We start from the raw sequence: 12460 nt of genomic DNA, 5'->3' as shown, positions 1-12460 counted from the left end.
ATTGTGTTATATCACTATCTGTATTTTGAAAAAAATCTTGAAATCATGCAGTTTTCTCCCTAATATATAGATAATAGAGTACATTCCCTTTGACCACCCAAATAGGAATTTTTTAAGGGTTTATTCTGGGCTATTTTTTTCCCAGTGGGTCTAAAAAATAACAGGCAAGTAGATGCTAACTATCTGATCATTCTAACCGGCACCAGCACTGTGCAGTCACTGACCAGTCCTGCTGGTGATTCAGCTGCTCAACATCAACAGAGCAGCTCTTACTCTTCCAGGCTGTTTTGCGGACGGGGCATGAATGCCAACATCAGGCTATTTAACAGCCAGCTTCCCACAGTTAGACAGCGGGGAGTTGGCTGTAAATCAAAATTACATCAACAGATATGCCCAATCAACAATGCAGCGTAGACGAGAAGCTTCTGCTATGTTGAAGTGACATGAGTGGAAGCTGCTAAATGATAGCCAGAGGCCGTCTGTGGCCACTCTTTGCCAGCCTGAGATTGGTGCCGGTCAGAACAGGCAGGTAGGTAGCAACTACCTGCCTGTTCGTTTTTAGTCCTTGATAATTCCTTTAAGTGACTGCGGGATTGATTCTCATTTTGGTTCCTCCTATATTTATCTATAGAGTAAAGACAGCTACATTAGATCCAGCCATGCTTTGAGTTGTTTTACTTTTGTACTTTGCCAAATCTGAACCTTAACCCCTTAACGACCAGGGGTATTTTTGGTTTTGCATTTTAATTTTTTGCTCCCCTTCTTCCCAGAACCAAAATGGCCATATGAGGGCTGTTTTTTTGCAGGATTATTTGTACTTTTGAACAACACCATTGGTTTTATCACGTCGAGTAATAGAAAAAAAAAATCCAAGTGCAGTCAAATTGCAAAAAAAGTGCAATTCTACACGTTTTTTTATTTGCCTTTTTTTTACTAGGTGCACTAAATGAAAAAACTGACCTGCCATTATGATTCTCCACGACATTACGAGTTCATAAACACCAAACATGTCTAGGTTCTTTTTTATCTAAGGGGTGAAAAAATTTCCAAAGTTTGTAGACAAAAAAGTTGCCATTTTCCGAGACCTGTCGCGTCTACATTTTTCGGGATCTGGGGCTGGGTGAGCGTTTATTTTTGCGCGCCAGTCTGAAGTTTTTATTGATACCCTTTTGATGTGGATAAGATCTTTTGATGGCCCGTTATTGCATTTTATTGCAATGTTGCAGTGACCAAAAAAACATAATTTTGGCGTTTCGATTTTTTTTCTCGCTACACCATTTACCAATGGGATTAATTATTTTTATATATTGATAGATCAGGTGATTCTGAACAGGGTGATAGCAAATATGTGTATATTTGATTTTTTTATTGTTTTATTTTGAATGGAGCAAAAGGGGGGTGATTTGAACTTTTTTTTTATTTTTTAATATTTTTAAAAACTTTTGTTACTTTTTACTTGCTTCAATAGTCTCTATGGGAGACTAGAAGCTGCAGTTGTCTGATCGCCTCTGCCTCTGCTACATAGAGCATGGCTGCAGCCCTGCTCTATATAGCAGATGTGCTCAATTGCTATGAGCACCCACCACCAGACAGTGCTCATAGCAACCTGGCTATGACAACCACAGGGGTCTCCTGTTGAACCCAGGTTGTCATGCCAACCCATCGGTGACTCATGGTTATGTGACACGAGCGCCGATGGAAGGAGGTAATGACTTGCTTCCTGACGAAGTTTGACAGTGGCATTTAACATGTTATCAGCTGCGGTTGAATATCAGCTGTCATGCTCTGGAAAAGGTGCGGGCTCATCGCTGGAGCCCACACCAAACAGAGGGAGGCGTCCAATGATGGACTATGTCTACCATTGGACGTTAAGGGGTTAAAGAAGAATTAAGTTCACTTATCCCATAAAAAACGCAGATTAAACATTGATTAGATAAAGCCCCCGTTACACATAACGATGTCCCAGCGATCCCACCAACGATCCGACATGATGGGATCGCTGGGACATCGTTAGGCTGATCGCTGGTGAGCTGTCACATAGACAGCCCCTGCGATCAGGATCAGCGACGCTGTACGCTGGTTTCTAATGTAAACATCGGGTATCCAGGAGCCGCGGCTCCTAGATACCTGCTGTTTACCTTGGAAACCGGCGTACACGCTGGTTTCCAAGGTAAACATCGGGTATCTAAGAGCCGCTTGACGCCTAGATACCCGGTTTACCTTGGAAACCAGCGCGTACGCCGGTTTCCAAGGTAAACAGCGGGTATCCAGGAGCCGTGGCTCCTGGATACCCGCTGTTTACATTAGAAACCAGCGTCGCTGATCGCTGGTCTCTCGCTGCCACACGCAGCGATGCACGCTGGCCAGCGGGAGACCAAAATGCTGCACAATCAGCGATAACCGGCAGGGGGGCCAGTGTCTGATCCCCATCACGCACAGCGATCTCACTGGCGCGATCGCTGTGGCGTCACAAAATCAGCGATCTCGCTAGTGTGACAGGGCCTTAAGTCATCAATGTCTGAAACATAGTGATCTGATCACTGTGCTTAAAAGGTTTGTTCCATAAAGGACATTTATTACCTATTTAAAGAATAGGTGATAAATGTCTAATTGCTGGGGACTCGACTGCTGAGATTGCCACATTCTTACAAGGGAAATATTACATTGTTGGGGGCCATAGAGGTAAAATTATACTATATGGGGGCCAGACAGACATAAAACTGTATGGGCCACAGAGGGAAAAATGTTACTGTATGGTGGTCACAGTCAGAGGTAGACATTAAACTGCATGGGGACCATAGAGGGAAGCATTATACTGTATAGGGGTCACAGAGGGCAACATTATACTGAAAGATAAATGAGCGATAAATAAAATAAACATTATACAGTATGGGGGCCAGAATGGGAGACATTATTACTATATTGGGGGCCAGAATGGGGAACATTATACTGTATAGAACCAAAAGGGAGACATTATTAATGTATAAGGCCATTTTGGGGCCAGTGTAGCCCCATACATTAACAATGGCCCCTTGAGGCCTCATGCATTTTTTATGGGGCCACAATTTTTGACGCTCCAACTATACCCATGCATAAAAGGGATTTGCTATTACTGCATGGGTGCCACTGGGGAAGGGGCATTACTGTTGGACTTTTACTATTGTATGAGATCCACAAAGGGAATATATGTATTAATACTGTATGGGTGCCACATAGGGGAATATTTCTACTACGAGTGTGTTGGCACAGTTCCACCCCTCAGTGTGCCTGAGATGCAGTTACTGACAGCTCGGCTGTCAACTCAGGTACAGGGGCGTGCTGAGCTGTCAGTGTGTTAATTGACAGCTCGACTATACAACCTGAGACCGTGAGGTGTCGGCTGTCTCCAAGCATTCATTATTCCAGGTAATTGCCATGCTACTTAACATAGCTGTGTCTCCCACAACTCAGAGGTACATTCAGCTTGAGATTTGTTCTCCTGTGCCTTGAGTTCTGCATTCTTGATCTGTTGCCTGGCCTTGGTCTTTGTTCTGATCATCTGCCTCCTTCAACTGTGATCCGTTATCTTCCCGACTCTGACCTTGGAACGTTACCTGACTATGCTTTTGCCTCTTCCTTCTATTTATCATGTACGCCCTGGCTTCTGACCTTGGACTCCTTGAAGATTTTGACTCACGGCTTGGCCGTGAGAAGTGACTAGCATCACATGTGTAACTAGAGGGACAACACTTACTGTGGAATACTTTATTTTTGGGGACAGTTACTATAGGGAAGAACAAGAGGAAGAATTTGTTACTGTGCAGGACATCACTTTTGCATTTTTCTTCTTCATCTGGCACAGTATAGGACTGGAGGAATAGTGGAGAAGGTGCTATAAAAGCACATAGCCATAGATGTGTGGTGCCCCTGAGGGTTCAGTCACCACAAAGGTACTGCACCTCCTCCTGAGGTGTGGTACCCCTCCATTCAGGTAAGGTGGAGATACCTGACCACACTCCAACACCTGCATCCCACACAGCACAGTAGTGTAGCAAAGCACCCTTTAGTGGCTCCCTGCTTGGAACACGAAGCATGCTGGGAGGCGGGTGGAGTTTAAGTTTGCATTAAAAGAGCGGGAAGAGTTTAGGATTTAGTCAGTCTGACAGAGTCAGAAGAGGAGTGAAGATCCCCTGAGTGGGATGGATAAAGGAAGTGCTGCAGCCGACCTCAGTGACCTGGGTCCGCTGGCACAAGAAAAGGGACATTGAGAGAAAGCCTGACTCTCTCCATAGGAAGGAAAGGATTAGTACGGAACATGAGGAGAAGAAAGGAATGAAGGACTAGGGTTAGAGCAGAACCCTTCCCAAGTTCACAGCGCAAGGCCGGGGTCCGGTCCCCGAGGTTGTATGGATACTATTGGTCCTGCAGCAGACACCGGAGGAATAGAAGCAGTCACCACTTTATTCCCACACCAGACTTGGGGGCACAACAGCATCATGAGTGAGCCGGGACTAGGTAGTAAGGAGTCCCTGAAGCAGGCTACAGCTATCTGCCACACAAGTAGAGTTCATAGGAACATCGGACAGGAGGAACTCCAGTGTAACTCAGTATTGTGAGTACTTCATTATAAGCGCAAAAGGGAGACGTTCAGAAAAGGCACATATGTTGGTGGAGTGTTGGAAAGGAGTACTTCATCTTGCCTGGAGGTTGGCTGAGCCCCTGACCCGGAGGACATGGCACCGAGGCGGGCATCTGTACCTGCAACAGACTGTGAGTAAAGCTTTGGAACTACATGCCCTGGTGTCTTCCACTTATTCCTGCGTCAACACACCCAGCACTGCTACATCCTTGTGCCTAGCCCTGCACCATCCACGTCTCTCCCCTATCTCTTCATCTACACTGCCCTGGGACTACAGCCCTGCCTGTGGAGGGCTACACCATCATTGCTGCACCACACCATCTGTCCCAGAGGATCTGACTTAACATCTACATAGCCGAATACCACAGGTGGCGTCACGAAACATTCATTAATAAACTTTATCCCATCACTCAACATTCCCCTTTTACAATGGATGCCCAGGGCCACGGACCGGGTCACTGATACTGTGACAACTCCCATTGAAGCCTACGGGCCTGGTACCGAGTACCCCACGACCCTGGCACGGGGCGATCCAGATGTCTTTGTGTTTAATTCTGCAGAGACAAGCAAGAGCTTGTGTATAACTGTCAATGGCGATCACTGTGTTACCTGCACACTAAAGCCCCGTTACACATAGTGATATCACTAGCAATATCGCTGTAACGTCACCGATTTTGTGACGTTATAGCGATATTGCTAGCGATATCGCTATGTGTGATACTTACCTCCGACCGACTCCCCCGCTGCTCATCGCTGGTCGTGCGAGAACGTCCTGGACCATTTCTCGTCGTCAGCTTCCTGCTGGGCTTCCTGTGGCGCCGACGAGCGATGCGTGGACGCGGCCGGGAGGACGTCAGGATCGCCGCGTCTGACAGGTAAGTAGCGACCTCCGACCCCTGCTATGTCGCTGGTGAGATCTGCCTGTGTGGCAGCTCACTAGCGACCATTTAGCGATGCACCAGCGATTCATATCATTGTCAGGATCGCTGGTGCATCGCTAAGTGTAACGGTACCCTTACACTATATACAATCTACAGAGCAGCTGTGTGTAGTGTCACTAATGATCATTGTATTATCTGTACACTTACACTATTTATTTAACTCGCATATAGCACCATTAATTCAATAGCTCTTTACAGACATCAGCATCACTGTCCCCATTGTGGCTCACAATCTAACTTTCTTATCAGTAAGTCTTTAGAGTGTGGGAAGAGACCCTCTCAAACCAAGGGATTACATGTAAACTCCTTGCAGATGTTGTTCATGGAGGGCTTTCAACCCAGGACCCCAGCACTGCAAAGCAAAAGTGCTAACCATTGAGCCACCATATTGCCCACTATAAACTATATACTATCTACAGACCTCCAGTGTATAACTGTTGCTGATTATCAATGTATTACCTGTACACTTAAGGCCCCATCTCACATAACGAGATCGCTGGCGAGATCGCTGTAACGTCACCAATTTTGTGACGCAACAGCGATCTCGCCTGCGATCTCGCTATATGTGACATATAGCGACGACCGCCCCCCCCCCGCTGTATACGCTGATCGTGTTCAAATGTCCCAGGCCATTTTCTGATCGTTGGCATCCCGCTGGCCAGCATGCATCGCTGTGTTTGACGCCGACGAGCGACCTCATTGGCGACGCAGAACTCAGGGACGCAGGCATGAGTCGTCAGAATAGCTGCTGTGTGACAAGGTACCAACGACCACCGAGGTCGTTATATGGATCACCGGATCGTTGCTGTGTCATTGAGTAGATCTGTCTGTTTGACAGCTTACTAGAGACCATTTAGCGACGCACCAGCGATCCTTACAGGTCGTATCGTTGTCGGGATCGCTGGTACGTCTCTTAGTGTAACGGTACCCTTACACTATATACTATCAACATAACTTATGTATATAATTGTCACTTGCTATCACTTCAATTACCTATAACCTTTATGCTATCTACAGAACTCCTATGTATAATTTTTCACATAACAACTGAATTAACTGTAGACTTACACTACACTATATACAGAGCTTCTGTGTATAACTGTTACTGGTGATCACTGTGTTACCTGCACACTTAAGGGGGTTTTACACATAGCGATATCGCTAGCAATATTGCTATAAAGTCACCGATTTTGTGACGTTATAGCGATATCGCTAGCAATATCGCTATAACGTCACCAATTTTGTGACGTTATAGCGATATTGCTAGCGATATCGCTATGTGTGATACTTACCTCGCTGATCGCTGCGAGATCAGCCGGCTCCATTTCTCGTCGGGCGCTTCCTGCTGGGCTTCCTGTGGCACCGACGAGCGACGCGTGGACGCGGGCGGGAAGACGTCTTCATCACCGCGTCTGAAAGTTAAGTATCGTCCGCTGTATCACTGCTGCATCGCTGTGAGATCTGCCTGTGTGGCAGCTCACTAGCGATTATTTAGCGATGCACCAGCGATCCTGACCAGGTCATATCGTGGTCGGGATCGCTGGTGCATCGCTAAATGTAAAAGGGCCTTTACACTATATACTATCAACAGAGTTCATGTGTAAAAATGTCACTTGTGATCATTTTATTACCTATACACTTACACGATATATTATAAACAGAGCTCCTCTGTATAATGTCACTGATGATCATTGTATTAACTGTACACTTACACTATTTACTATATACTATCTGTGCATAACTGTTAATGGGGATAATATTAAGGTTAGTGCTGTTCCTTTAATGAAAATTATGATGGTAATATTTGGTCACTAAATGGTGTTAATATGTGATCTAGTCATGGCATTGTAGTTTTTGTTCCTTGAATGTAATTTTGGCATATTTAGTGTATGAAGATAATTTGTTCTCTTGTTCTCTCTATCAATAAGGAGAAGATATTTTATTTCTACTAGTGATAAAATACTTGAAAGTGTAACCCCTTCCTGTCCGGTAACATTATACAAGTGGTAGATATGGAAATAAATGGAGTGATGGTAAAGCATGCCACCCCATTAATTTCACCTAAAACAATGGGGCGGTGGCATGTTCGACCACCAGTGACGACTCCTCGTGTGGACCCTCTGGGTCATGATACCAACCCACCCAGGGCGAGCTGACCTAGTGAGGACCACCGCCTATACAGAGAGCATCAGGGGCAGACCCAGGGGGGTAAAGTACCACGACTGCTGGAACCAGGTGGCTGGCTCACAGAAGACACAAGAGAACGTGTCTAACAAGGTGCAGGAGGGGACTCACAGGATACAGGAGTGTGCAAAGCATTGACATGGGGACACGCACGGTACAGGATAGTGCTAAGCGTATACACGGGGACACGCAGGTACAGGAGTGCGTATAGCGTGCACAGAGAAGTAAGCCCGGGTATGAGGCAAAACAGTGCATGTGCTGGGAAGCACGCCTGGGTACAAGGCAAAGCAGAGCGCGTTATGGGAAACATGCCAAGGTACAAGGCAAAGCAGAGCGTGTACTGGGAAGCATGCCTGGGTACAAGGCAAAGCAGAGCGTGTTCTGGAAGCACACCTGGGTACAAGGCAAAACTGAGTGTGTGCAGGGAAGCATGCCAGAGTACAGAGCAAGAGACCTGAGTACAGAGAGCAGCCAAACGGAGACCCAGCAGGTCTAGCAAGGAAGCCAGAACGATAATCAGCCGCCGCCTTCAGGAAGAGGCAGCCTGATATTGGGCATGTGTGCTGGGACTTCCGGGTCAGGTCCTTCAGGACCATAGAGACATCCAAGATGGCGCGGCCATAGTCAGGCTATGGGGGAAGTGCATGTGCACTCGACAAAGTCCTGGAGTCGAGTGAAAAGCCACAGAGTCAAGCGCGGGAGGTGCACACTCGACGAGACCCCCGGACCGGCCGCGATACCAGAAGTGATGACGTCGGGCACTGAGCCCCGGCTCCAGGGTAATTTCGGTGAGAGCGACATGACATCACCACTCCATTCATTTCCTATGAGGCTGACGAATGTTGCTTTTCCTGCAGCCCCAGAAAAAATGGAGTGGCAATCGGACATCTGACCTGCCAATTTGTTTTTAACTGGGGATATAAATGTCCCATTGGGAATAAATTTTCCTTGTTTTACTGAACAGTATGGGAATCAGCAGTCAGATCATCTCCAATCAAAAGTTATCACCTATCCTAAACTTGTTTTCAAAGGACAACCAGTGTAATGCAAACCGTCATAATTGTACATCATAGTTATGGTGCGGGCACAGTTGATGTTAAACAAGTATTAAACAAGTCATTAATTTTTTAAGTAAATATATTGCTAATGATGCTATTGACATGAAATTCTCAATAGACATTGATAACAACTTATACAACCCACACAGACAAAGAAATCAAACAATAGATGTCCATAAATTAAGCTATGAGTAATAATGAGAAATGACACAGGGAAAAAGTATTGAACACATAAAGAAAAAAGGCTAGTTTCACACTAGCGTATGGCCGAGCTGCAGAGGGATGCGGACTTCCTCCGTGAAGCTCCGCCCACTTCCGCACCTTCTCTGTTCAGCTCCACCTACGTCGGCATGCGGCCTGCGTACCCTATCTTCAGCATTGAGCCAATGACCACCTGTGGAGAGCTAAAAAAAGAAATGGAATCAGCAGGTACAATTTTTTTCAAAGAAAGCAACAATTATGCTCTCAACCTCCATGGTCGGTAGGCATGTGCACCACGTAAAGACTTCATTGCTGAACAAAAAGCATGTTCAAGTATTTTTATAGTTTGCTCAACAACAATTAGACAAGCCTGAAATACTGGGTAAATATAGTCTGGTCAAATAAGATCAAAATTGAACTCTTTGGATGCCATAATGCATACCATGTTTGGCGACCAAAAGACACTGCATATTACCCTAAATATACCATGCCAACAGTGAAATTTGGAAGTGGGACCATCATGGTGTCCGGCTGTTTTTCAAGATACGGCACTGGCAAATTTCTTATAATTGAAGGATGGCTGAATGGACAAATGTACCAAGACACTCTTGAATACATCTGTTGCCATCTACCACGATGATGAAGATGAAATGAGGGTGGACATTTCAGCAAGACAAGGATCCCAAACAAACATCCAACAACACTCTCATTTGGTTTCAGAGAAAAAAATAAACTGCTAGAATGGCCCAATCACCTGTCCTGAATGCAAAAGAAAATGTATGGAAGAAACTAAAGCCCAGAGTTCATAGAAGGAGCCCAAGGAAATTTCAGGATTCGAAGAATGCATGTGTGCAAGAATGGGGTAAAATCACATGTGAGCAATCCATGCTACTAGTTTCTCCACACAGGAGGTGTCTTGAAGCTGTCATCACCAACAAAAGTGTTTGTACAACTTATTAACTAAATTTCAATAAGCTTCTTCAATACCTTTTCCCTGTGTCATTTCTCATTATTGCACAGAAACTAATTTATAGACTATTTATCTATGGTTTGATTTCTTTGCCTGTGTGAATTGGAAGGGTTGTTACTGACATCTGGTGAGAATTTCATGTCAATAGCACCTTTACAAATATTTTTACTTAGAAAATTGGTGACATGTTCAATACTTCACTCTCTATAGTAGCTGTAGTGTGGGCCCCTAGAGTCAATTCTACCTGTGGGCTCCAGGCTCCCCAGTCCAACACTTCATAAATGGATATTTTTTATCCTGAAATTCATTTTTTGTAATGTTTAATGATATCTATTCTTGTATGTAAGTTATGTGAGCATATTTTTCCATATACTGAGGCATGTATACATCACTTGCACCTTGCATTTCTAGCTTCCAGTCTGAAAGAATCTCAATTATATTTGCACTCCAGAAATAGGATTTTCTGGGTGGTTTTGTTATTTATAGAATTCTTACAAAGTTCAAATCCTAATGAATAGTGTTTATTTTGGCATGGTTCCTATTTTTCTTCCCCTCTGTGTGTGTACATTTAACCTTCTCTTCTTTGCATGTGCCTCAAAACATGATTTATTTATTTATTAGCTATTGGAGTGAATTAAGGATTGAGTAAATTCTGAAGGTCAGTGAAGTGTCCCTCAGAGTGTTCCTGTACGGCTTATCTATTTCCCACATTCCTATTTTGTCTTGTGAGGATAGAATAGCCAATCGTGAAGAATAGAAGCTCCCGAATAGCACAGTGCCATCCCTCATTAAACTTCCTTTATACTCCTCTTTTAAAGAAGCTGTCAAGTTCTATTCTCTTTCTGACAGGAAAGGCCAAATCTGCAGTACAGGAAGCCAGGCGCACACACGCACGCACACAGAAAGAAACTTTTTGTGTGACTGTTGTACCAAGCTGGCATAGAAGAATTTTAGAATCATGTAATTTACTCTGGAGGCATTTACTGTACATAGCCAATAGTGATGGTAATTTCTCTTATTGTTGGAGTGAAAAGATAACCATCAGTCAGTTGTCAATTGGTCAATTGCTGAAGTGATGAAAAGACTGGTGGGAACAATCACGTCTCGGGCTATCTGGACTATTTGGTGTTTTGAGGAAAATATGGGTTCTGGATTCTGAAGAACATGAGGAAAGAGAATAGATCAGTAAATAAAACTGCAAATATTGACGCGGATATATGGAAATCTAGTTGTTTGCATCATTACCGGATTTGCATTATTACTTAGTTTATTTGTACTGCCACAATACATTTTTTTTGCATTTTCTCTTACGTGCATTTTTTTTAGTATCCTTGATATTTTAATATACTGTACATGGTGACGTTTTTTAATCTGTGCAAAATTATAATTTACTGCATGTTATTTTTTTGCGATTTGTTGCTCTTTTGTCTTAAAGAGTTAAACTTTTAAAATAATTCCTTAACTCTTTAATTACATGGCATCCTGTAAAATATTCATATTTTGCCAGAATATTTCACCATTCATAGTTGCTTTATTAATATTCAGGATACTCAATCCAGCAGCTTATTGCTATTAAAAAGAGTGTTGCATCACCCTCTTCTTCAAACTGTATGGCGATACACTCAACCCAGGCTATTATACTCTCTTTACAATTTCCCTTAACAGTTTTATTTTAATTAATCCCTTGTTCTTTTTTTTTAAGTGTTACGATGTTATTGATTTTAGGTTTCTGCTCTTTTGGCTGTGGTAGGTAATAAAAAGGATTACAGGCCTCCAGAAGGATGAGATATCATCAGCCTGTAATCCAGCCCGCGGTTTCCTAGATACCGTATTGTCTATTCTGTTCCGCTATGTGAAAAATGTTGAATATCAACAATGGGTTTCAGTGCTGTATTGTTGAGTTTTGTATGAACTAATCTTCCTTCACTAAAAAAAAAAAAAAAAAGAAAAACTACAGCTTTGGACAAAGTCTATAGCCAGTGCATTTGTAACTCCCCATGCACAGGGTCTGGCTGTGCAGGCAGAAGACATTTTGCTCATTTGCTCTGCTCTTTCCTTTAGCTACTTTGCTCTCAGGTGTCTATATTTCTTTTTTCCCCACCTGTATGGGCACTTCTTCTGGGAAAGTCCATGGACATAACATCTGTTGTAGGCCCTGCCGAAAAGAGACTTGTCCAATGAATGGAAGGTAAGCCTTTTCTAAACACCTCTGGCGTGTCACTGGTTAACAGTAGGAGACTGTTCATGTATCTCTTTGATATTACCCTGGGGCTGGCACAACTAAAGCGCAATATATTTCCATATCAAGCTGTTGACTTATCTAATGAAACTATATTTATGGGTTTCATGCTCTTAATCTAAAAGTTACAATAATCAGTCACTTCTGAAGGTCAAGGAGGTGTCACATCCAATCTTCAAGGTGACAGTTTCTTCTGACTATACTATATACCAACTATAGCTTTAGTTACATAAGTGATAATAATATTTG

At 43.7% G+C, this 12460-nt stretch overlaps 2 protein-coding genes across 9 annotated transcripts in view; one reads left to right on the top strand and one right to left on the bottom strand.

Moving 5' to 3' along the window:
- SOX2 (SRY-box transcription factor 2) overlaps positions 1-12460 on the top strand; it is a 1445341-nt gene that overhangs the window by 1288754 nt on the left and 144127 nt on the right. For 3 of the 8 annotated variants that reach the window (XR_012232827.1, XR_012232824.1, XR_012232828.1), the window contains exon 1: positions 11951-12160. The exons of the other annotated variants lie outside the window; for them this stretch is intronic. The gene's annotated coding sequence lies outside the window, so the exon portion shown is untranslated. Of the gene's footprint in view, positions 1-11950; positions 12161-12460 lie in introns of those variants that run through there. 8 annotated transcript variants of the gene reach the window in all.
- The window catches only part of LOC141092733 (uncharacterized), a 277487-nt gene that overhangs the window by 201061 nt on the left and 63966 nt on the right, over positions 1-12460 (bottom strand). The gene's annotated exons all lie outside the window — the stretch shown is intronic.

The sequence above is a fragment of the Dendrobates tinctorius genome, unplaced genomic scaffold, assembly GCF_039654945.1.
Source record: "Dendrobates tinctorius isolate UK_male_01 unplaced genomic scaffold, ASM3965494v1 ptg000060l, whole genome shotgun sequence".
Lineage (NCBI taxonomy): Eukaryota > Metazoa > Chordata > Amphibia > Anura > Dendrobatidae > Dendrobates > Dendrobates tinctorius.
This window is presented reverse-complemented; position numbering and strand designations above follow the sequence as displayed.